The 22,165-nt window shown below is 46.8% G+C and overlaps 1 pseudogene; it reads left to right on the top strand.

Annotated features, from left to right (window-relative positions):
• LOC142455287 (quinone oxidoreductase PIG3-like) overlaps window positions 1-18,021 on the top strand; it is a 29,375-nt pseudogene extending 11,354 nt beyond the window's left edge.
• The last annotated feature ends 4,144 nt before the right edge of the window (window positions 18,022-22,165 follow it).

Below are 22,165 nucleotides of genomic sequence, written 5' to 3' on the forward strand. Positions count from 1 at the left end.
CTCCCCACCTTGCTGGTTCTGGTCAGAAAGTAAGGCTATTTCTCCAGGTTACATTTTAACAGGCAATCTTGAAATACGAAGTAATGTTTTCAGGACAAAGAGCAAGTTTTCACCTACTGCGGTCAAGTTGAATCTAGCCCATAGCGACCTTTGGAGGAAAACTTCCTCCTAGTGTTCCCAAGGCTATAAATCTTTACAGAAGCAAACTACCACATACTTTTTCCCAACAAGTGACTGGTGACTTTGAACTGCCAACCTTCCATTTAGCAGCCAAGAGCTTAACCACTGCATAATCAGGTCTCCTTTGGCATTTGCTATAAAAGACATAAATTCCCTGTGTTCAGTGTTTTTTCTCCTGGAATGCACCTCACTACATGAGCTACACCCTCCACCCCTGTAGGACTTGGGGGCAAGGGGAACCAAGACAATAGTCAATGGATAGTCCACATGCCCCATCATCTGCAGATGCCTTCTTGAGTGTTGGAATGGCTTTCTAAATGAGGAACTCAAAAAGACTTGAGTCTCTTACCTCCCCTCACCTCCTCCCAATCCAAGTGTCATTTAGTAAAGGCAGTCTGATTACAGAATATGATCATCCTCAGAATTCATCTTTTCCTGGTCACTATGAGGGATTGAATTGTGTCACACACACACTCCCCAAAATATATGTCAACTTGGCTGAGCCATGCTGGTCAGTATTATGTAATTACCCTCTGTTTTGTGACCTGATGCAATTATCCAATGTTCTACAAATCCTCTCACCTCTAAGAAGTCAATGAGGCAGGATTAAAATCTATAGGATGAGGCTGACTCTTGAGTTAAATCTTTTTTGATAAGAGATTAGACAAGCAAGCCGAGATCAGAGGGAGCGATTTCTTCTCACCTCAGTACCATAGCCTGGCAAAATAATCTCATAGCCTACCAATAGCTTTATAAGTCGAATAAAATCACACCTTGCACCTATCTCAGTTGGTGACATTATCAGGTAGCAAGGTGTAATATTCTCATGTTAGAGAGAGAGGTGTCTTTTGTAGCATTAATCTAAGTCTGCTAGTGTCAGGATTTGTGTTCGCCCTTTGAAAGTGCTTGCTTCTAAAGTCATACCTTTTCTGAGCTTTTGTGACAAGGACCCCAGTGTGTGGGAAACAGATTTCTCCCAAGTTGTCTCCCCCAAATATATCCCAAACTTAGCTGCTTGCTACATGTGGCAAATGACTGTACACTTGGAAGTCAACAGAAGTATGTCAGGGGATAGTCTCCCTAAGGGTTATCAGCCATCCAAAGCAAGCAGTCACCACTGTTTATCCCACACCAAAGGCCCACTCTCTTCTGATAAGAATAGTAGTAAATTGTTTGCCTGAAGGAGAGCCCAGGGAGGTCAAGCCCACTCAAGGGTGACCAAGGTTAGACTGCCATATTGAGTCTAGGGTCTGCCCCTCTTGTCACATGTATATCTCTACCCCTTCCTATCATGTGCACACCCCTAGCTCATCCCCTTCCTGTCACACTTAAGCCTATTGTACATCCCCTTCCTATGAAGTGCATGCCTGTTGTACTGCCCCTTCCTGTGACATGTGGTTACCTGTAATCACGCCCCCCCCTAAGTAGATAAATGCCTTGGTTAGCAATAAACGGGGTCTCCGCCCCACCTCACCTCGGCCCATGCTGTGCACGGACCTGACTGGTAAGATGGCCATCCAGGAGGTGAGCATGCTACCATGAAATGTGTCTGACTTCTTTATTTACTCTCTCTCCTATCTCTCTCATGCTCTATGACTTTATTGTAATCTTTATATATCTCAGCTACACAATTGCACCTACCAGACCCGTGATTAGTTGTGGGGGGGCTGGCTTTCCCCCCACACCCCAGATCCGGTAGTGGTGGTCAACCTCATCACTCACCCATTCATTTAATTAAAGTCAAATAAATTACACTCAGCAATCACTGAGTAGTCTATAAAAGTAAGTAATTACATGTGCCCTACTCCAGATAGGTCTATAATCTAGCAGGGAAGTAAATTTGTAGATGAGTCACATTGCCATGTGACGAATATTGTAATATAGAAAACAAATATAGAGAGTCTGGAGCAGCTAACTGTGCCTTCCATCCGGAAAGGGAAATGGCATTTGAAGTGAATCTGGAAGCATGCCAAGTGTTGGTTTGTTTGTTTGTTTGTTAAGTGTAGAAGAGAGCAAAGAGCATTCTAGATTCAAAGCACAGCGCAGGCAAAGGCCCAGCATCGTGAAATGTCTCGTTGTGTAGAAAGCATGGTGAGAAGTTCAATGAGGCCCCCAAAGTAGAATGTGTGAGGGAATGAGCAATGAATAGGGAGCCAAAGTGAAAAGGTCTACTTTCCTCAGGGTCAAGGGGCCTCAAGCAGTGTTGTGGTACGGGCAGTAATCGTATAAAAGTTTTACAAAATTTTGTATCTGCAAAAGTAATACCTCACTATGGGGCAGCAATTAGATGTCTAGCTCCTTGGGGTTACGTGGTTGGTAGGTGGTATCAAGTCTGTTCCGGTGCACAGCGACCCTGTCTGTGTGCAGTAGAGCAACGGACAGCCCGGCCTGTGCCATCCTCACGCGGGCTCTTATGTTCCAGCCTATCGTCACAGCCACTGTGTCGATGCAGCTCCTAGAGGGCCTTCCTCTTCATCTCTTCCCCTCCGCTTTACTAAGCGTGATGTCCTTCTCAGCTCTCCTGAGAACATGTCCAAAGTACGTGAGGTGACGTCTCGCCGTCCTTGCCTCGAAGGAGCATTCTGGTCGTACTTCTTCCAATACAGCTCTTTCTGCTCTTTTGCAGCCCGTGGTACTTTCAATATTCACCAATACCATAGTTCAGATACATTGATTTTTCTTTGATCTTCTTTATTCAGTGTCCAACTTCCATACACTTGAGGCAATTGAAAATGCCATGCCTTGCATCAGGTAATATTTTATTCCTCAAAGTAGCATCCTTTTCAACATTTTAAAGAGGTCTTAAAAAAAAATAAAGAGGTCTTGTGCAGCAGATTTACCCAATGCAATGAGGTATGCAGGGGTGCTGAATACAGTGAAGAAAATGTTCTAAAATTGATTGTGATGATGACTGCACAACTTTTAAAATAGATTGAAGCCATTAGATTGCAACATGAGTGATATGCCAATAAAACTCTTTTTTAAGTAATACATAACCCAATCCAAACCTCCTGTCCTTGCCTGGATTCATTGTGACCCATCTGAAGCCTGTAAATCTCTTCAAGAGCAGATAGCCTCATGGTTCTCTCTTGGAGCTGCTGGGGAGTTTGAACCACAGAATTTGTGGTGAGCAGCCCAACACCAAATCCACAGCACACAAGAGCTTCTTAAAGTAACATAGTCATTAAAAAAATAACCTGGGAAAAATAAAAATTACTCATAATTTCACACTAAATGAAAACTAGTGTTGATAGTTTTGCTATTTTCTTGCAGTACTTTTTCATTATATAATAGGAGATTTTAAAAGTTAACGGGAAAATGGAAATAAAAGATATTGGCATTTTTTAAAACTTTTTTTTGAAGTGCCCTTGCATTTGAAGCCCCCTTACATATTTTAACCTAACCTAGATCACTAATACATATGGTGGGATCTCTTACTTCACTCACTCAGCATAATGTTATGCATTTTTTAATGTACTTGAAATCGCTTCCAGAAACATTTTTCAGCATTGCATAATACCTCATAAATATGTCATTCCTTTCTTAGATATTTAGATTTTTAACTTTTTCATCTCCTAATATATTAAAGTTTATATTTTTTGCATGACTCTTCAGTTCTAATTATTTCTTTAGATCTGGAAGCACTATTTTAGAAGCAAAGATTCACTCTTTTTTTTTTAATTCTCCCCCCCCACAAAGATTCACTCTTAAAGTTTCTCGTGAGTTTTTCAAACAAGGAAGGAATTGTACCCTGTGGTTTCTAAGCAGCAGTTGGGTTTTGAGATGGGAGCAGGCATCGCATCTCCTGCCTCTAACTCGTCAGCTTGTGGAGTTGGGTCTGTATGCACCCGTGGGTCAGAATGAGAGAAAGGGTGGATTGGCTGGATCAGAAACCGGAGAGGCAGGTTTGCGTGATGGTCCTAACTCATGCTGACCTAGGCCAGTCACACCAGTACCTTGTGATCCACAGATGCCCAAGCAGCATGCTGGGCAAACAAGGAGGCCTGTAGGGGTTTTGAACCACTCCTCCACCACAGACAGACATGGCAGGTGGCAGCCCAAAAGACAGCTGTGCCATCAGTCCTTATATGAGGTTACCCCCAAATACCTAGGAATGATGAAACTATGACTTCCCTCAAAAAGTTATATTATCATCAAAACACAATGGACAAGAGCAGATGCATGCAAAGAATAGTTCTCGGACCTGTAAGGTTCCACAAAGGAACGTACTGATACTGCCACACTGTAAGGACTCACTGGAGCAAATGTGTGCTGTACTTATTCAAGGCGGTAGGGTCGCTACACAAACAATTCAAGGAGTCTATTCTTGGTGCCAAGGTTAGACCTGGTGTGGAGGGGGCAGACCTCTTTCTGTGTGGCTCCATGAACTGTTAAACATCCAATTCATCTCAGTCCTCACCTCCTGCCCTGAGTCTTAGCTTATCATAGGACTTTCCAGGTTGATCGACCTATATATTGGACACCTCAGTAACTCATTAGCACATGAGCATCTGGAATTTGCAACTTGGGGCTTTGGGCTGTATGCCAACTCTCAGGATGTTGACAAGCTGGGGTTTTAAGCCTGCAAGGCAGAGGCTCTGAGCCAGGACCAGGGTGATTTTCTATCATACTAAAGGCCATCCAGAAGCTTCTTGGCCAGCCAGCCCTTCCTGAATGCCCACTGCACTGCTGATGCCTAGTAGGAGCTTTTTTTCCTTAAACGTCTTCAAAGCCAATGTCTCACAGTCTGAACCCTCCCATCTAAGTGCTCCCTATCATTCCAATGACAAATATTTAGTTGCATTCAGCTACTCAGAGGAACCCACAGAAGTGACCCTTTGGGGACAGCTATGCAGCGTTTATGGAGGTGTCCAGAGATTGAGTGATCCTCTGAGCAAGGCTCTTCTAGGGACAATTGTGTCCTAAGGTCTCACAAAGACTTTAGGAGAATCGCACACACATGAATGGATTTGAGGGATTGTTATTTTTTACCAGATCTTCAATTTCCTTGGGTACACATGTTCATAAACATGATAAAGGAGTCTGTCTCCAATTCATCTTGCCACCTTCCCTCCTCAGCATCCCTCCTCCCGGTCTACAAGAGAAAGGCTCACTCCCAGCCAGCCCCCGTCTACCTGATGCTGAGCTTGGGGAGTAAGATCTACGAGTGCCAAAGGAAATGCGCACTCTTCCACCCTCTGAGTGTTCAAAAAGCACATCACCTGCGACCGAATCCCTCGGGAGCAAAGCAACCAAGAACATCCATTTGTAATCATCTCAAACATCCTTTTGTTGTAACTCATCTCCGAGAGGAAGGATCCCTGCCCGATCCATATGTCTTTGAATTCAGAAGCAAGATGATTGGCGCAGGGACCAGTATTAACATCATGATGTGAATTGAAAAATGAGAAACATTTTCTGATAGAAAGTAATTTGAGTTGACGGATTAGTCTAATAATGAGGACTGACTTTGCAGCTAAGATTCTGTGACAGATGTTTTTCATAAAGAAGTTATACCTGCAACTCCAAGTCGCTGATGGGAAGATATTTTAAATGTTTGATGAGGATGTTATCAAAACAATAGTGTCTTAGCAAAAATGTATTGGAGTCAAATGACAAATTCTATTTTCCCAATTCTTTCTGAATGTCAAGTTAAACAAAGTGTCTCTAAGTGAAAAGATAGCTGATATAATTAATAACTATTTGATAAGTCTTTGCAAAGCTTTTTTTATAATATAACTCCAGGACCAAGGCCCTGAATAACACAACTGGGTAACAAATCCTTCCCAGTGTGGGTAGTTTCCATGTTTTTACTTTCAACAAAACTGAAGGAGAAGCTAATTAACTTGTCAGCTAATAGATCATTGAAAGTAATTTTGATGATAGATCATTATATGGTTTCAACCATATAACTCAGGTATTGAAAGAATTGGCTGACATTTCTATAAAGAAATTTCTTTCTTTCCTACTTAATTTATGCAAACTAGGTGTCTCTGAGCTTATCTATAAAAATGAAAACTAGGAAGTGAAATGAACGCTGAATCTAGACTCTGCCCAGGAATAAGTAATATCCACACACAAATATAGTAATTTATAGAGAAGTTCAGCCTGACCCATGGCCACTGAGATGTCTTTTCAGTAAAATTATATTCCATATGTTCACTAATCATTTATCAATCCTTAAAATAATACATATTGTTGTGACCAGTTGTGCATGAATAATATAATGATTACTAACTCTAGAAGAAATTTAATACTGGGGGGCCCTGTGACTTCAGATTACATACATATCTTTATTGCAGAAGAGGCTGACAGCATGATCGGGAGGCATACAATTCTATGAGAAAGATACAACGAAAATAGGAGTGTTAAAAGAAAAATTAAGTTGCAAATTTTTGTGCTGTTAAAGAGCTTCGTTGGGTATGTTTTCGTGGATGACTAAATTTCAAAAAGTTCAGAAACCTTGATTCACTGGATACATTAAAAAAAAAAGAAGAAGGAAGAAAGAAAGCCAAAGTAAAGGTTAAACACGTTATTCTGGAGGACCAGAAACCTCATCTTTTGTATCTAATTACATTTAGATTCTAAATTTTAGAATGAAAAACTTTAGATAGCAACATAAAAATGCAAGGGAGATTATGTACCATTCCAAAATGCCTTTGGCCACTAGGAGAGAGCAGAGTGGGAAGCCCACTGCCCGGAGCAAGAAAGGACACCTGGACCCCCAGCCAGAGGGAACGGGCTTCCACAAGGAGAGCAGAGGCTGATAGCCAAACATGCGATCAAAGGCAGTGCCCAGAGGGGGCCACCAGGCTGGCTGCAAGCCTTCCTCTCTCACGGAGCTGGCCTAAGCCCCCATTGCTGGAGATGCCAACCAACCCCAGCATGGAGTACCCAGGAGAGACACAGGAGTCCAGACAAAGTCCCTTACAGGCACGGAAGCTGGCATGGTAGCCAGAAGTGAAGCGCCCTGGCCCCTCCAGGGGAAGGTGTCAACCCCCTTACTGTTGTGGAACCATGAGTCAACAAGGAGCTGTTAGGACAGCCCAGGCTTGGGCTGGGTAACTGGAGAAGTTGCTGCCTCAAGGTGACTCAGCATAACTGCATGGAAGCCTTTGGAGGGGCTAGAGCCCTCTGGACATTCGGGGCAGATGAGGCCCCAAGCTCCATTTATCTATCAGGATGAGCAGCTATAGCTGCAGTCTCCGATCTGTGGAGCCGCACACCTCCCGCAGGTTCCCAACATAAAAGACACTGCTTCTTTCTACCACCCCCACCCCCACCCCACCCCTGCTACAAAGTGAACCTTGGGGTTCCCTTAGAGGGCAGAGATGTGGGAGCTGCAGAGTACAGCCCCGGTACCCATCCCCTGAAAGTGACCACCCCACCCTCAGGTTTGTATCTTGACCGAAAAGGGGTTGGGACAAGGGATGCTTTGTTAGAGGACTTGGGGGACTTTCCGGGACATCGCACACAGTGTTTCAGTCTCAGAGGGTTAGCATATAGGTCTGTTAGAAGCCTCGCAAGACGGTTCACTTTTCTTAAAACAAAGCACTTTCCCTCCTACTCAGAATCAACTGCTTCTCTGCCTCCTTCCTTCGCTCTGCCTTTCCTTCCTCTTTCCAGGAAGCCTCCAGGTGGGGATGGAGAGGAGATGCCTCTCATGGTGGAGTCTGACTCCAGAGGCCTGGGTGCTGGGGTCTGCCCTGCCCTACACACGGTCTCCTATACTACCCTGAACACAGCATCTCTGAATCTCAGTCTCCCCATCTGAAAATGGGCTTCATATAGTGCCTGCCTGCCTGCCTTTTGGGGGGTGTTTTAGGCTAGAGTGAGAGTAGGTATGTCCATGCATAGTATACCAGCCTGTGGAACTTCCCTGTATCAAACACCCACTCACAGTTTTTAGGGAGGGCCCTTCTTGGGCCATCCCTTGACCTCCCAGTCACTTTCCTGTCACTATATTGCCTCCACGGGCCTGGCCGAGGTGTGGACATAGGTTCACAGTCTCTGCCCTTCATCACTGCGGGCAAAATGAAAGTGAATTGTTTTTGTCCCCCTGCACTGGAGAGAAGCCACATCCAGAGTTCAGTGCACACGGGGATCAGAGCCTCTCATGCAGGGGGATGAACGAATCCTTACAGACTTTGGGGGAGGACAGGGTGGAAGAGGACTTATTTCACTTGAGGATCAAGCCTGTGTGCCATTATTGTACCACTGATGATGAACGATGGAAAATGGAAAGCACTGGGTACACCCATATCACGGGCAGTGGGCAGGCCAATCTGTCCAGCCCAGCACATAAGCAGTGCCCACTCGAGCTAAGCCAGACCTGCAGCGGCACGCTGATCCCCAGGTGGAGTGAGGCCAGGCACCCAGCTCTCACAAAGACAGACACCCCTGGCAGGATGGCTCCAGGTATGGCTCCCCTCCCACCTTATCCTCAAAGGGTCCCCCACACCCACTTCCAGCAGACTGAGTCCCCAACGGGAGGTGGAGGCAGGGTCCCTTGGAGTACCTTAGGTGAAGTTTAGCCCCATTTTGCCCAAGGTCATACCTGCAGTGAACAACAAAGCCCAGGGCTTGCATTCCCATTTGGTTAATTCCAAAGCCAGCTGCTCTAGTCCTGCTCCCTGGAAAGAGAAGGCTCAGGAAGTAGCTGGAGCTGGGAATTTAGACATGAAAATCAGGTCGGCAGCAGGAACGGTATAGGGGCGGCGGCGTTGAGCGTTGGACTGGTGGAGACCAGTGGTGTCTAGGAGAGGTATGGACCATGGGTCCTGCTGGGGGGAAGGGGGCTCTTCACAAACCTGTGCTAGCTCTCCTACCTAGTTTTCATCTCTTTCTTCCATCCCTGTGCCTTTGTGTCTTCAGATAAAATGTTAGCCGTGCACTTGGACAAGCCCCGAGGACCAGAAAACCTGTACCTAAGGGAGGTGGACACGCCGAAGCCAGGAGAGGGCGAAGTCCTTCTCGAGGTGGCGGCCAGCGCCCTGAACCGGCAGACCTCCTCCAGGTACCAGTCATAGCAGGGGGCATGCAGAGCCTGGCCTTTGGCAGGGCGACCTGATCAGGGACTGCGACTCCAGCCTCCTCTGAAAGTAGCTGGCAGGACATGCCGCAGGGGTTAGACATTGGTTTGGCTTTTCAGTGTCGGAATCAGGCTGTGGAGCGATTCCAGCTTTTACAACTCATGTTGCCACCACTCGGGCCACGCGCCTATCTGGGGAGTCTGCGTTTCAGACCCCAGCAAGAAGGGAACTGTTGTGTATGTGGGGCTCATTCTGTGCCTGGCACTGCACTATGTGAATTTTTTCCATTAACTCTTCAAATCACCCAAGAAGGTATGTATTTGTGTCTCCTTTTTGTTGTTAGGGGCCATCCAGCCGGTTCCGACTCAGAGTGAACCTGTGAACAACAGGAGAAAACACGGCCCAGTCCTGCACCGTGGCTCACCATCGCTCCTGTGTGTGAGCCCATTGTTGCAGCCACGGGCCAGTCCATCGTGAGAAGGACCTCCCTTTTTCTCACTGCCCCTCCGTTTTGGCAAGCACACGGTCCTTCTCCAGGGACTGGTCTCTCCTGATCCCATGTCCAAAGCACATGAGACGGAGTCTCATCATCCTTGCCTCTAAGGAGCACTCGGGCCAGACTTCTCCCAAGACAGGTTTGTCTGCCCTTTTGGCAGTCCGTGGTACTTTGAATATTCTTCTCCAGCACCGCAATTCAAATGCTTTGATTCTTCTTCGATCTTCCTTATTCAATCTTCAACTTCCACATCCAGATGAGGAGATTGAAAATACCATGGCTTGGGCCAGGGGCCCCTTAGTAACATTGTTGCTTTTCAAGACTCTGAAGAGGTCGTGTAGCAGATTTACCCAAATGTAAATTGGGGTAAATGTTAATGTATTGCCTGCTGCTTCCTTGACCACTGATTGTTGATCCAAGAATGATAAAGATTCTTGACAACTTCAATTTTTATTCCATTTATCGCGATGTTACCCATTGGTCCAGTTGTGAGGATTTTGGTTTTCTTTACACTGAGTCGTAATCCATCCGGAAGGCTGCAATCTTTGATCTTCATCAGAGAGTCCTTTAAGTCCTCCTCACTTTCAGCAAGCCAGGTTGTGTCACCTGCATATCGCAGGTTGTTAATAAGCCTTCTTCCAACCCTGTTGCCACATTCTTTTTCATATAAGTCAGCTTCTCTGATGATTTGCTCAGCATACAGATTGAATGAGTGGTGAGATGACACAATGCTAACTCACACTTTGCCTGGTTTTAAACCATACAGTATTCCCTATTTTGTTCTGCTCTTTTCCCAAAACTGCCTCTTGATCCTTGTACAGGTTCCCCATTACAGTGAATTCTGGAAGTCATTGTATTCTGAAATACCAGGTATTCTGGAATACCTTCTTCTCCGCCCCCCCCCCCCCAGGCTTTCCATAGTCTGTGATGATCCACACAGTTGAGCACCTTTGCATAGTCAATGAAACACAAGTAAACCTCGCTCTGGTATTTTCTGCTTTGAGCCAAGATCTATCTGACATCAGCAGGGATTTCCCTTGTTGCAGGGTAGCTAGGCAAGATGTCAGATATTGGCTCAAGTCTTGCTCCCGGGAACAGTGCTATGCTTGAGAGAGGGGTCTTTAGCAGATTCCTGCTACATTGGTCACATTTTGGGTCTTAGTTCCCTGCAGCTGCAGAAACGCCCCCTGTCCTCCCTCCCAGGAACGTACCCCAGCGGCCGAGTCTGTGAAGCAACATTCACGTAAAATTCACACACAAGACGCTGGATTCTCTCCCCCATGGGAAGAAGGGCATAAGCTTTAGGTGAACGTGCGTAATGTACTGACTCCCCAAAATGTATGAAGACCCCAAATGTATGAGGAAAGACCAGGCAGTCCTGGAGAGCAATCTCACTGGCCTTCTAGATCTGTTAATAAAATGTCCCTGATGCTGACCCCGTCTCTGTGACCGGCTGGTGGCCGGACCCTTCGATTGGCCCCACGATGAGCACGCGTGTGCGCATGTCTGTTCATGCGACGTCTAACTCCTTTCGGGAACGTACCTTGCAGCGGGATTGCTGGCTCACCTGGAGTTTCTATTCCCAGTTGTCTGAAGTAGCGCCATCTGGCTTTCTACCGCGGTTGTACACATTTCCTGTCCCATCGGTAGGGTGGGAAGGCTCCAATCCCTACACTCCTTTGTCTCCAGGAGGTTGTTGTTGTCTGTAAGTTGCTGTTGTTTTCTCGAGCCTGTCATCATCAGTGCTTGGATTTGCATTTCTCAAATGGGATGGCCCGGCTTCCTGTGGGAGCTACGTCCAGAGCGCTGGAGATGACAGGCGGCAAGCGCCCCCTCACCAGGTGCTCTTGTAAGGGTTTCAGAGCTCAGCAAACTGCTCGTACCCCCAACTGACTGCCCCCACCCCCACCCCGAGCACTGACACTCACAGCCTGAGGAGAGAGGGCTGGGGAGACCTCCTGGAGGCATCTTCTCCGGAGGGGTCATTCTGAGTGACCGTCTCTGAAGAGATCTTCTGGACGAGCTGTTTCTGGAATCACTGTTCTTTGGAGTAGCCCTCTGAAAAGACCATCGGAATGATCTCCCATTCCAGAAAACCAAGCCAACAGTGGCATCACCCTCACCCTCCAGCAACAAGGAGGCGTGGCATGTGACTCCGCTGATCAAACACACTTACCTCTCTCTGAAGAGACCAGGCCAGCATGTCCTACCTCCAGGAGCCAGCAACATTTGGGGACTAGAGGCATCCGGACAGGTGGCCGAGCTGGGACTTGGCTGCCAGGGGCACCGGAAGCCTGGAGACTCAGCCATGGCTCTGCTGCCAGGCGCAGTATGTCACTGTCCCTGAGGGGCTCCTCATGACCATCCCGGAGGGCCCGTCGCTGCCCCAGGCTGCAGCCATCCCAGAGGCCTGGCTCACTGCCGTCCAGCTGCTGCACTGTGTGGGTGAGGAACCCCACTCCCTCCTGAGCCCCTCCAACCAGGCCTGCCATCTGAAACCAACTACTGAGCCCATCCCAGGTTTCCAACTGACCCAACCAAGCCTCTCGCTGTCCCCCATCACAGCCCTGGCCTCCAGTCCCAGCCTCCACCTGTAATCCCAATGCTGGCTCAGTCATCCCAGTGGAGACAACCAGATCAACAGTGTGGGGCAAAACCAAGGTTCTCAGAGCAGTCCCAGCTGCTTGTCCCCTTTTCCAGAAGTAAGGGCACTTCCTTTTCCTCAGCCTGGATCCCTCCCAATCCATGAAGGAGGCAACCTCGTTCCATTCATCTTACACAAAAGGGGATCAGGGCCACGCAGACATCTGAGTCAAAGGCGGTCTCTGCCCCAGGAGCTCCTTGGGACCATAATCCATACCCCGCTCCTACCCATTTCCGGATGAATTCTGGGGAAACACAGCCCGAGGCAGGGCTCCCTCTGCTCCTAAACCTTTCACGGTGCCCTCTGAGACCCAGGCCCTACCCAACCCTCCAGCCTGATATCTCATTCCTCCCGTGCTCCATACCTCAACACTGGATCATTGACGTTTCCAAAGTCAACCCTCCACCCGCTCCACCTTCCCTTCTAACTTGAATCGTTGCCACAGGAAGTGTACAGGAGGGAGAGACCGTGCTCATTCATGGCGGCACGGGAGGTGTGGGCACGGCTGCCATTCAGTTGACCAGGCTGCTCAAAGCCATTCCCCTGGTGCCCGCAAGCTCCAGGGAAAACATCCAGGTGGCTCAGAAGCTGGGTGCTGCTGCTGCCTTTGACTACCAGTGGGAGGACTTCTCCGAGGAGGCCATGAAGGCCACCCAGGGTGCATTTGTGCTTTTGCAGCTCTGGGTGTCTGCCAGGGGTCCAACTGATCTGGATCCCTCAACCGAGCTCTTTCTCACCCTCCGTCCTCCTCTTTCCGAGGTTTTCTCCTCCTTCCTCTCTCTATTAGTCCTCTATTGATGCGTGGCAGCTTACTCCAAAACTGAGTGACCTCAATCGTCACTGTGTATTAGCTCACCGCTTCTTAGCTCAGCGGGACCTTCCAGTTCTGGGTCTGCAGTCATCCGCAGACTGGGCAGAGCAGGGCTTCACTTCCAACCTCATGCCTGGGGTCCTTGGTAGGCCTCAGACACCTCAGTTCCTGGTCAGGTCAACCTCTTGATAGGGCAGCTCACAACATGGACCCTGACACCCTCAGATTGAGCAAGCAAGAGTGAGAGAAGGCACCCCAAACAGAGGGCCTAGTCGCCCAGTCTTAGAAGTGGCATCTCATTACGTCTGCCATATGCTGTCTGTCAGAAGTGAGATAACAGCCCAGCCCACATTCAGAGGTATAAATACCAAAAGGTGAGCATCACTGATGTGTGTGTGTGAGTGTGTGTGTGTGTGTGTGTGTGTGAGTGTGTATCTCATGGTCCTTCTCCCTATCATTCCTAACTCCCTCTTCTTTTACCTTCCAAAGCCTCTCTCTCCACTGCATCTTTCCAAAGCCTGGGGGTGGGTAACCACCCATAATGAAAGAAGAATTAGTTAGACATGGCAAGCATGTGCAACACAGGAACCCAGGACAGATAAACCCCTCAGGGCCAATAAGGGGAGCAGCGACACTAGGAGGGTAAGGGAAGGAGTGGGGGGAGTAAGGGGAAACCGATCACAATAATCAACATATGGCCCCCCTCCCAGGAGGACACACAGCAGAAAAGTGGGTGAAGGGAGACTGCGGTTGGTGTGCAATATGGGGGAAAAGGAATAATTTATAAATTATCAAGAGGACATGAGGGAGGGAGGGTGGGAGAGGGAGGGAAAAATGATCTGATAGCAAGGGTTCAAATAGAAATAAAATGTTTTTTAAAAGTTGACAACATATATATAGATGTGTTTGACACAATGGATATATGTATGTATTGTGATAAGAGCTGTCAGAGGCCCCAATTAAAAAAATTTTTTTAAGAAAGAAAGAAATGGCAAGGGAAGGAGAGAGAAAATAACACTAATCATAAAGGTCAGTGTCCTGACTGCGATCAAATATTTTCTCCGAGTGTAAGTTCCCTGACTGCCCCAGCTAAAGAGGGAGAAAGTAAAGAAAAACAAAAATAAATAAACACACCGCCCTCATGCACAGCTTCAGTCCCCAACACAAGGAGGAAGCCTACAGAGTGGTCAGAGCGGAACGGTGGCCATTCCTCCAGAACAAGCACTCCAGGCCTGGTCCTCTATGTTCACAGTGGCCAGGACACACCGCCCCTTCGCGTGGCGGTTTCTGAAAGCTGAATACTTTAGCACATCGTCTCGCTGTCGGTGTCTGCTAAGTGCACTTAGTCTTTCAGGCCATGGCTCTCGTTCCCACATGGTCTCCTGGCCCACAGGAAAGAGGACCAAACGAGATCCAGCAGGGGGGAGTTTGGGCATTGGCTTTCCTAACTATTATCAAGGACTTCTTCTTCAAGGTACGGGGGTCACTGTAATCCTGACTCTTACTGGGAGAAGACCTTCCACTGTCTGGCTGCAAATGGCCAATTGATACTGTATGACCTCATTGGGTGGTGGCAGGATTGGGGGTACAGAAGTCAATGAACCTCTACTTTACAAGGTGTTGTGTAAGCAAGGAAATCTTCAGGCCAGTCTGCTCAGGTCCAGGGACAAGAAGGTCGGTGACAGACAAAGCCGGAGGAACACAGGTCCGGGGCACTGCCCTTGTATCCTGACCTTCTGACCTGCATCTGCCTTGGTTTCTACAATTCCTACTTCTGGCCTTCTCCTACCATTTCCACTCCCTTATCACTCAATAGGACTCTGGGCTCATCCTGGCCCCAGCTCCGTCAGACAACTCAGCCCCGTCATCGATTTTCTCATTTGACTCTGATTTACTCCCCGACCCCCTCTGCCACGTCCTAGATTAATTACTGTTGGGAGTCCCATGCTTTCAGAATCCAAGGATTCCAGAGCCCAAGGGAATTTGGATGGATTGATGCTCTTTCCTCCTCCATGACCCTGTCTGACCTGCTTGGGCCATGGTTGATCCCAGAGTCAACCAATCATGCTCTGATGTCCCCGCTGTCTTGTGAAGGGCCTTTCAAAGCTTCCAGAGGCCAATGAATCTGCTCCATTCTCTATCCATATAGATATGATTTTATTTCACTATTGTTGAAAATATACACAGCAACCATTTCTACATATATAATTCAGCAGGATCACCTTCGTGGAGCTGTTTAGTCATTCCCACCCTCTTTGTCTGCTTTTTTTCTCCCTCATTAGCATAAACTCATTGTCCCTGAAGCTCCCTGTCTACTATCTCTAGTTGACATGGTCAGTTTGACTCCACAACAATAGGATGCCATGCTCAAGGCAGTAAAAAACTAAATTGTTGTTTGGTTTTCAAAAGGCTTCAGAGACTATTTGGTTTGTGCTTAAAAATTATCTTGGGGCCCTGGTTTCAGGGGCTCCTCCAGCTTCTGGGGGTTCCCCCAAAAAATCTGGATCCTGTGAGATTTTGAATTTCTATTCTGCATTTCCACCCGTTTGGTCAGAATTCTTCTATAGAACGTTGGATGGAAAAGGTTCAGTAGTGGAAGCCAGGCACCATGCAGTTCTGATCTCATGGCAACGAGGGCATCTATCCTCGGAGGTGGTCACACATTCCATATCCTCCCCTAGTTCCTGACTCTCCGGCTTCTGCAGCTGCAGGTGAATAGAGACTCATTGCTGGGCCTTGGGTGGCTGCTTACAAGCGTTTAGGACCCCAAGCACTATGCAACAAACTAGGAGGTTGACCAGTAGCACCAACAATTCTATTAGGCCAATTACATAACTGGGATGTCCCATGATTTATGACCTTAAGCCTCCAAAACCAACAAAGCAAATCCCATGAGGTGATTGATTGCACCTAGACAGCCTCAGTGACAGCTATGCTTTTGAGTATTGTTGTAAATATATCTGTCACATAACTTGACGCCAATTCAACTTTGTCAGGGTGTACAACTTCTTTCTAGCAATGGCATTCACCGGCTGTGCCGCCCTACCCTTACTCCATGTGATTTTCCATCACTGGGACAGAAACTCAGTGCTCCCTAAGCAATAATGCCCCCACCCCCAGCAGCTGGCAACTGATCCTTATCCTCTAAACGGACTGTTTTCCCCTGTCTCAGTACAAGGAAACCTTGGTAAAGACGTTCATGGAGCAAGTCTTATCTCACTTCGCCCCTGGGAATGCCGTGCAGCTGCAGCCTGTTGTGGATAACGTCTTCGCCCTGGCTGATGTCCAGAAGGCTCATGCACACATGGAGGCCAACAAGAATGTGGGAAAAATTATCCTGGAGCTGCCCTGACTCAAACATGGTGTGGTCAATGAGAGATGCTGGCTCTGTGGTAGAGAGGAACTGGGGGAGACAGGGCCAAGGGTATGGGGGGATGAGCAGGTCCAGGACTGGGCTGAGCTGGGCCAGGAGGGGCTGTGCTACTGAGAACTGGGGCCAGGCTGCCTCGCAGCATGTCTGAGAGAATTATCTGAGACCACAGGAACAGAGACACTTGGTAATCTGTAAAGTACTCCGTCATGGTTAAAGTGCGTTGTCCATTATATACAAACAGGAAAGTGTTTATAAATAGTCCTTGACTCAACTATAGAGCAAATAGTCCTTGACTCTTTTCTTTTGGCGTCGTTTTTCATAGGGATATATTCTAGACTCGTTGGGCTGTAGATTTGGGGGAAGATAGGAGACTCATCCTACCTGAGATGGCAGGCCAGTGTTGAAGAAGAAAGCCCTAGTTTAAATTAACTCCCAAACACAGAACCCTGGCCCCAACCATACCTCTGAGCTCCAGACGCGCATATCCAACTGACGACTCTGTTTCACTCAGGAGTCTCGAAGGGACCTCTCGTTTAACTTGTTCAAAATCTATCTTATGACTGTCACTCAACATTCATCCAGGTGCACGAGCCAGACACCTCGGCATCGTTCTGGATAGCCCCTCTCTCTCATCTTCCGTGCCAACACTTTCCCCAGAAGTTGCTTTTGTTTCCTGAGATCTTCTACTCTCCCCTTTCTCTCCGGTTCAGTACTGTGGTAGGCTGGCTAGGCTAGGGGAACAAGTCCACAGACTCTCTTATATGTATATAAGAGAGAGTTGTATATAAAAGGTAAGTGTACATTCAGAAAGCATCCCAACCCTGTCCAATCCAGTCCAAGCCCATAAGTCTGATATTAGCCCATATGTCCAACATCAATCTACAAAGTCCTCCTCAAACTTGCAAAACACATGCACAGACTGCAGGAGGAAAGCCGAATCAGTGAGCGTGTAAGCATCTCAGCGCTGGCAGGGGTCTCCCCATGGCTGCTCCGGCACCCAGTGCTGCATCAGGGTGGCTTCTCAGGGATGCCTTGCAGTAAGTGAGCCTTGCCAGCTGAAGCAGGGAACTGGCTAAGGCAGCTGCACCCTGGTCCGACCATCAGAGAGCAAGAGACCCGAGAACCAGACGCGCAAAGCTTGCTGAGCCATTTATCTCTCTGCCCTTCAATTACACTGCCCTTCAGTGTTTATCAGCCAGGTTGGCACAGTAAACCTTAACTAGCACAATTACCATCTCCCTGAATCCAAGCCACCCTTCTCTTGCCTCTGAGCCACTACAACTCTTCCCATCGATTTCCTGGCATCCGCGTCCTTTGATGTCTAGAGCGGCTATCACAAAATACCACAGAGCAGGTGACTTTAAAAACCGGAAGTGGATTGCAATTCTTCAGGCTAGAATTCCACATCAAGTTTTCAGCTCCAGGCAAGGGCTCTTCCCTGCAACCTCCAGGATAGAGTAGAACGGCTCCCTTGGGTTTCAGAGGCTGTAGATCTTTTTTTAATTTTTAAAATTTGTATTGGGGGCTCTTATATAACAATCCATATATGATTATATCAAGCACATTTGGACATATGTTGATATCATTTCTAACATTTTCTTTCTACTTGAGCCTTTGTTATCAGCTCCTCTTTTTTCCCCTCCTTCCCCTCCCTTCCCATCCTCATGAACCCTTGATAATTTATGTATTATTATTATTACACTGCCTGCTGTCTCCCTTCTCCCACGTTACTGTTGTTCACCCCCTTTGGGAAGGAGAGGGTGAGTTATGAGTGATCACTGTAGTGGATTACCTGTTTCTCCCCCTTCTCTCCCCACCTTCCCCCTACCCTCATGGTATCACTACTCCCATTACTGTTCCGGGGGGGGGGGCATTATCTGTCCTGAATTCCATGTGTCGAGAGCTCTTATCTGTACTAGTGCACATGCTCTGGTCTAGCCAGATTTGTAAGGTAGAGCTGGAGTCATGATAGTGGAGAAAGAAGCATTAAAGAACTAGAGGAATGTTGTGTGTTCTGTTGGTGCTGTACTGCAGCTTGGCTGACTTGTCCTTTCCTTGTGACCCTTCTGTGAGGGAATGTCCAATTGTCTACAGATAGGCTTTGGGTCTCCACTCTGACCCCCATCATTTGCATTGATATGATTGTTTGTTTTGGGTCTTCTGATGCCTGATACCTTATCCTATCGACACTTCGTGATCACACAGGCTGGTGTGCTTCTTCCATGTGGGCTTTGTTGCTTTCCTGCTAGATGGCTGCTTGTTTAACTTCAAGCCTCTAAGACCCCAGATGTTACATCTTTTAATCGTCTGGCACCATCAGCTTTCCTCACCACATTTACTTATGCACCCATTTTGACTTCAGTGATTTTCAGGAAGGTTAGCATCACAGAATACCAGGTTATTAGAACAAAGTGTTCTTGTGTTGAGGGAATACTTGAGTAGAGACCCAATGTCCATCTGCTACCTTAATACTTAACATATAAATATATATATAGACCTATATCCCTATTATTATATATTAATATATTTACATATGTGCATACCTATATTTATACCTCTATAAATGTCTTTTGCCCCCTAGTTCTTTTCTCTTTCTTTTTACTTTCCTCCTGTTCCATTATCATGTTTGACCTTCATTCGACTCTCAGTACTTTCTCTCAACTACATTGCACTTGATCAAACTCCATTAGGCATTCTGAGGCTATAAATCTTGAAGCGAGTAGATGGCCTCATTTTTCTCCCAAAGAGGGACCAGTGGTTTTGAACTGCTAACCATGAAATTAGCAGCCCAGCTCACAGTTCACCAGGCTCTTCCTTGCCAGTAGCTCCTAATATTCCTTGGGATCCTCAGATGATCTCTTCCGTGTGTGTGTTTCTTTTTTATAAGATGCAATTTTTCAGATTATGTTAAGGACCCACCTGCTTTAGTTTATTATGCCAGCCTGGCCGATAAACACAAGTAGGATTAACTGAAGGGCAGAGGGATAAATGACTCAGTGAGCCTCACCTTGGTATTTCTGTGCCTCAATTTAAAGGGGTACACTACCTGTGGGATGCCTAGCCTGTGGACTGTGTCGCTGTAAGTTGAGGTCCCTTTAAGCCCACACGATTGGAATGTTCATCTCTGGAGCTGGGGACTGACAGTTGATGACAGTTGGGGACCTGCCTTGCTGTTTGCTGCCTGGGTATATATAGCCCAGCTCTCTCTACAGAAGGGGTCTGGCAACTGGCAGCTCTCAAAACTGGAAGGACTGCTGGTGTCTCACTGCTTTATAATTTAACTGTTAATTTCTTGTATTATCTATCTGTATATTATTTAACAGTTTATTTCTTGAATTATATATCTATCTTTATAAATATATTTATATATAATTACTAGCAATCTGGTTTGTCTCTCTAGAGAACCCTGTCCAATACACCACCCTACTCCAGTATGAAGTCCTTCCCTGGGTGGTACAAATGATTGATGTGCTCAGTTGCTAATGAAAGGTTGGAGATTCTAATTCACCCAGAACCTGCTCAGAATACAGGTCTGTGAGGAACTGCTTCGGAAGACTCAGCTGGTGAGAACTGGATGGAGGAGTTCTACCCCAACGTAAGGAATCACCACGAGTCAGGTTTCACTCAACATTCTTCACAACTTTCCGATCTGGCCTCATAAATATCACAAGACCCCTTTTTCCACAGAGTCACATTCATACGGATGGGGATTAAGAGTTCAACACACCTTTTGGGGGAACAGAACTCAATCCAGCTCTCAAAAATGCAAACTTCATTATGTCACGGCCCTGCTTAGCCTTCTGTTGCTCCATTAAAATTATAATAGAAACCTTATAAGATGTTTGAAAATTGATGTGTGCTCATGATTGTATAACTCTTCTTAATATGATTAAACTATTGTATGATTTGTGAGAATTATGTGCCAATAAAGTCATTTTTAAAATATTCAAATCTAGTGAGAAATCAAAAGCAAACAAAAATTATACCATGTCTTTGGCATTGATTCACACAAGCCTGTCTCTGAGGCCTGACCTCCCACCATGCTCCGCTCCAGTTACAGCGCCTTCAAATGTGCTACTCCCTCCATCTCAAATCTCTCTCTACTATAATCCAAATATGCATCAAAAAGCCCAAATACACTGCCACCGAGTGAAATTGGACTCATAGTGACCCGAGACAGAGCAGAATGACCCTGGTGGGTTTCTAAGGCTGTGAATCTTTACAGATGTAGAAAGCCACATCTTTCACCAGGAGCCACTGGTGGAGTTGAATTGCTGACTTTGCAGTTAACAGCCCACCTTGTAAAACCCATCAGCACTCCTGGTTGACTCATACAGCCAAAATGAAACTCACTGCCATTAAGTCTATTCCAAATCATAGCGACCCTATAAGACAGACTAGAACTGATCCTTTGAGTTTCTATCGTTCAAGAAGTAGACAGCCTCCTCTTTCTCTGGGAAGCAGCTGGTGGAGTCGAACAGCTGACCTTGTGGTTAGCAGTTAAATATGTGGCCCATTGCCATTGCACCACCAGAATGCCCTGCCCGACTCACAGCAACCCCACAGAGAGTTTCCAAGACCTTAAGTCTTTTATTTTTATTATTTTTAAATCATTTTATTGGGGGCTCTTACAGCTCTTATCACAATCCATCCATCCATCCATCCATCCATCCATCCATCCATCCATTGTGTTGAGCACATTTGTACATCTGTTGCCATCATCATTTTCAAAACATTTTCTTTCTACCTGATTCCTTGGTATCAGCTCATTCCCCCTTTCCCCCACCCTCCCTCCCTCAGAAACCCTTGATAATTTATAAATTACTAATTTTTTCGGGTCTGGCTATAAATCTTTGTGAGAGCAGATTGCCACATCTTTCTCCCTCAGCATAGCCAGTGGTTCAAACTACTAACGTTTCTGTATGCAAGGCAGTGCTTAACCACTGCAGCACCAGGGCTCGCTCCCTTTGGGTCAATCCTGTGGCTGCAGCCAGCTACAAGGTCAAGAATGGCTCGTCTCCACTCCACACCATCTCATCTGGGAAGCTAGTTCAAGCTTCTTCCTATCATGGTGGCAGTTTCAGCACATAGGCACCTTTCGTTGTTCCCCTGCCCAAAGCGAGTCACACGGTCGATGCCAGAGTCGACCTGTGAGGAGACCATGATCACAGGGGTGTGGCTACAAGGAGACACAGTTCACCGAGACTACAGGGTAACAATCTGCTTCAATTTTTTTCTTAATTTAAAATGTCACTTCGTTTACAGAACATGTTCATTTCCCCCTCTTTAACTTTTTAGTTTGCTTCCTCCCCTTCTCCCCCCCTTTCCCTTCCCCCAGTATCATCTCCCAAACCAAACCAACTGCCATCAAGTAAATTCTGATCACAGGGACCTGATAAGACAGAGGAGGCTATCAACAGTTTCCTAGGGTTTCCAAAGCTATAAATCTTTGTGGAGAAAACTGACCTACTTTCTGAGTGACTGGTGGGTTTGAACTGAGGATCTTGAGGTTAGCTGCCCAGTGTGTAGCCCACTGTACCACCCAGGGTTCGATACCATCTCCCAGGTAACCCACAATAACCCTCACTCACGTGCTTGCTTCGGCGGCACATATACTAAAATAACCCTC

This window comes from Tenrec ecaudatus, chromosome 8, assembly GCF_050624435.1.
Source record: "Tenrec ecaudatus isolate mTenEca1 chromosome 8, mTenEca1.hap1, whole genome shotgun sequence".
Taxonomy (NCBI): domain Eukaryota; kingdom Metazoa; phylum Chordata; class Mammalia; order Afrosoricida; family Tenrecidae; genus Tenrec; species Tenrec ecaudatus.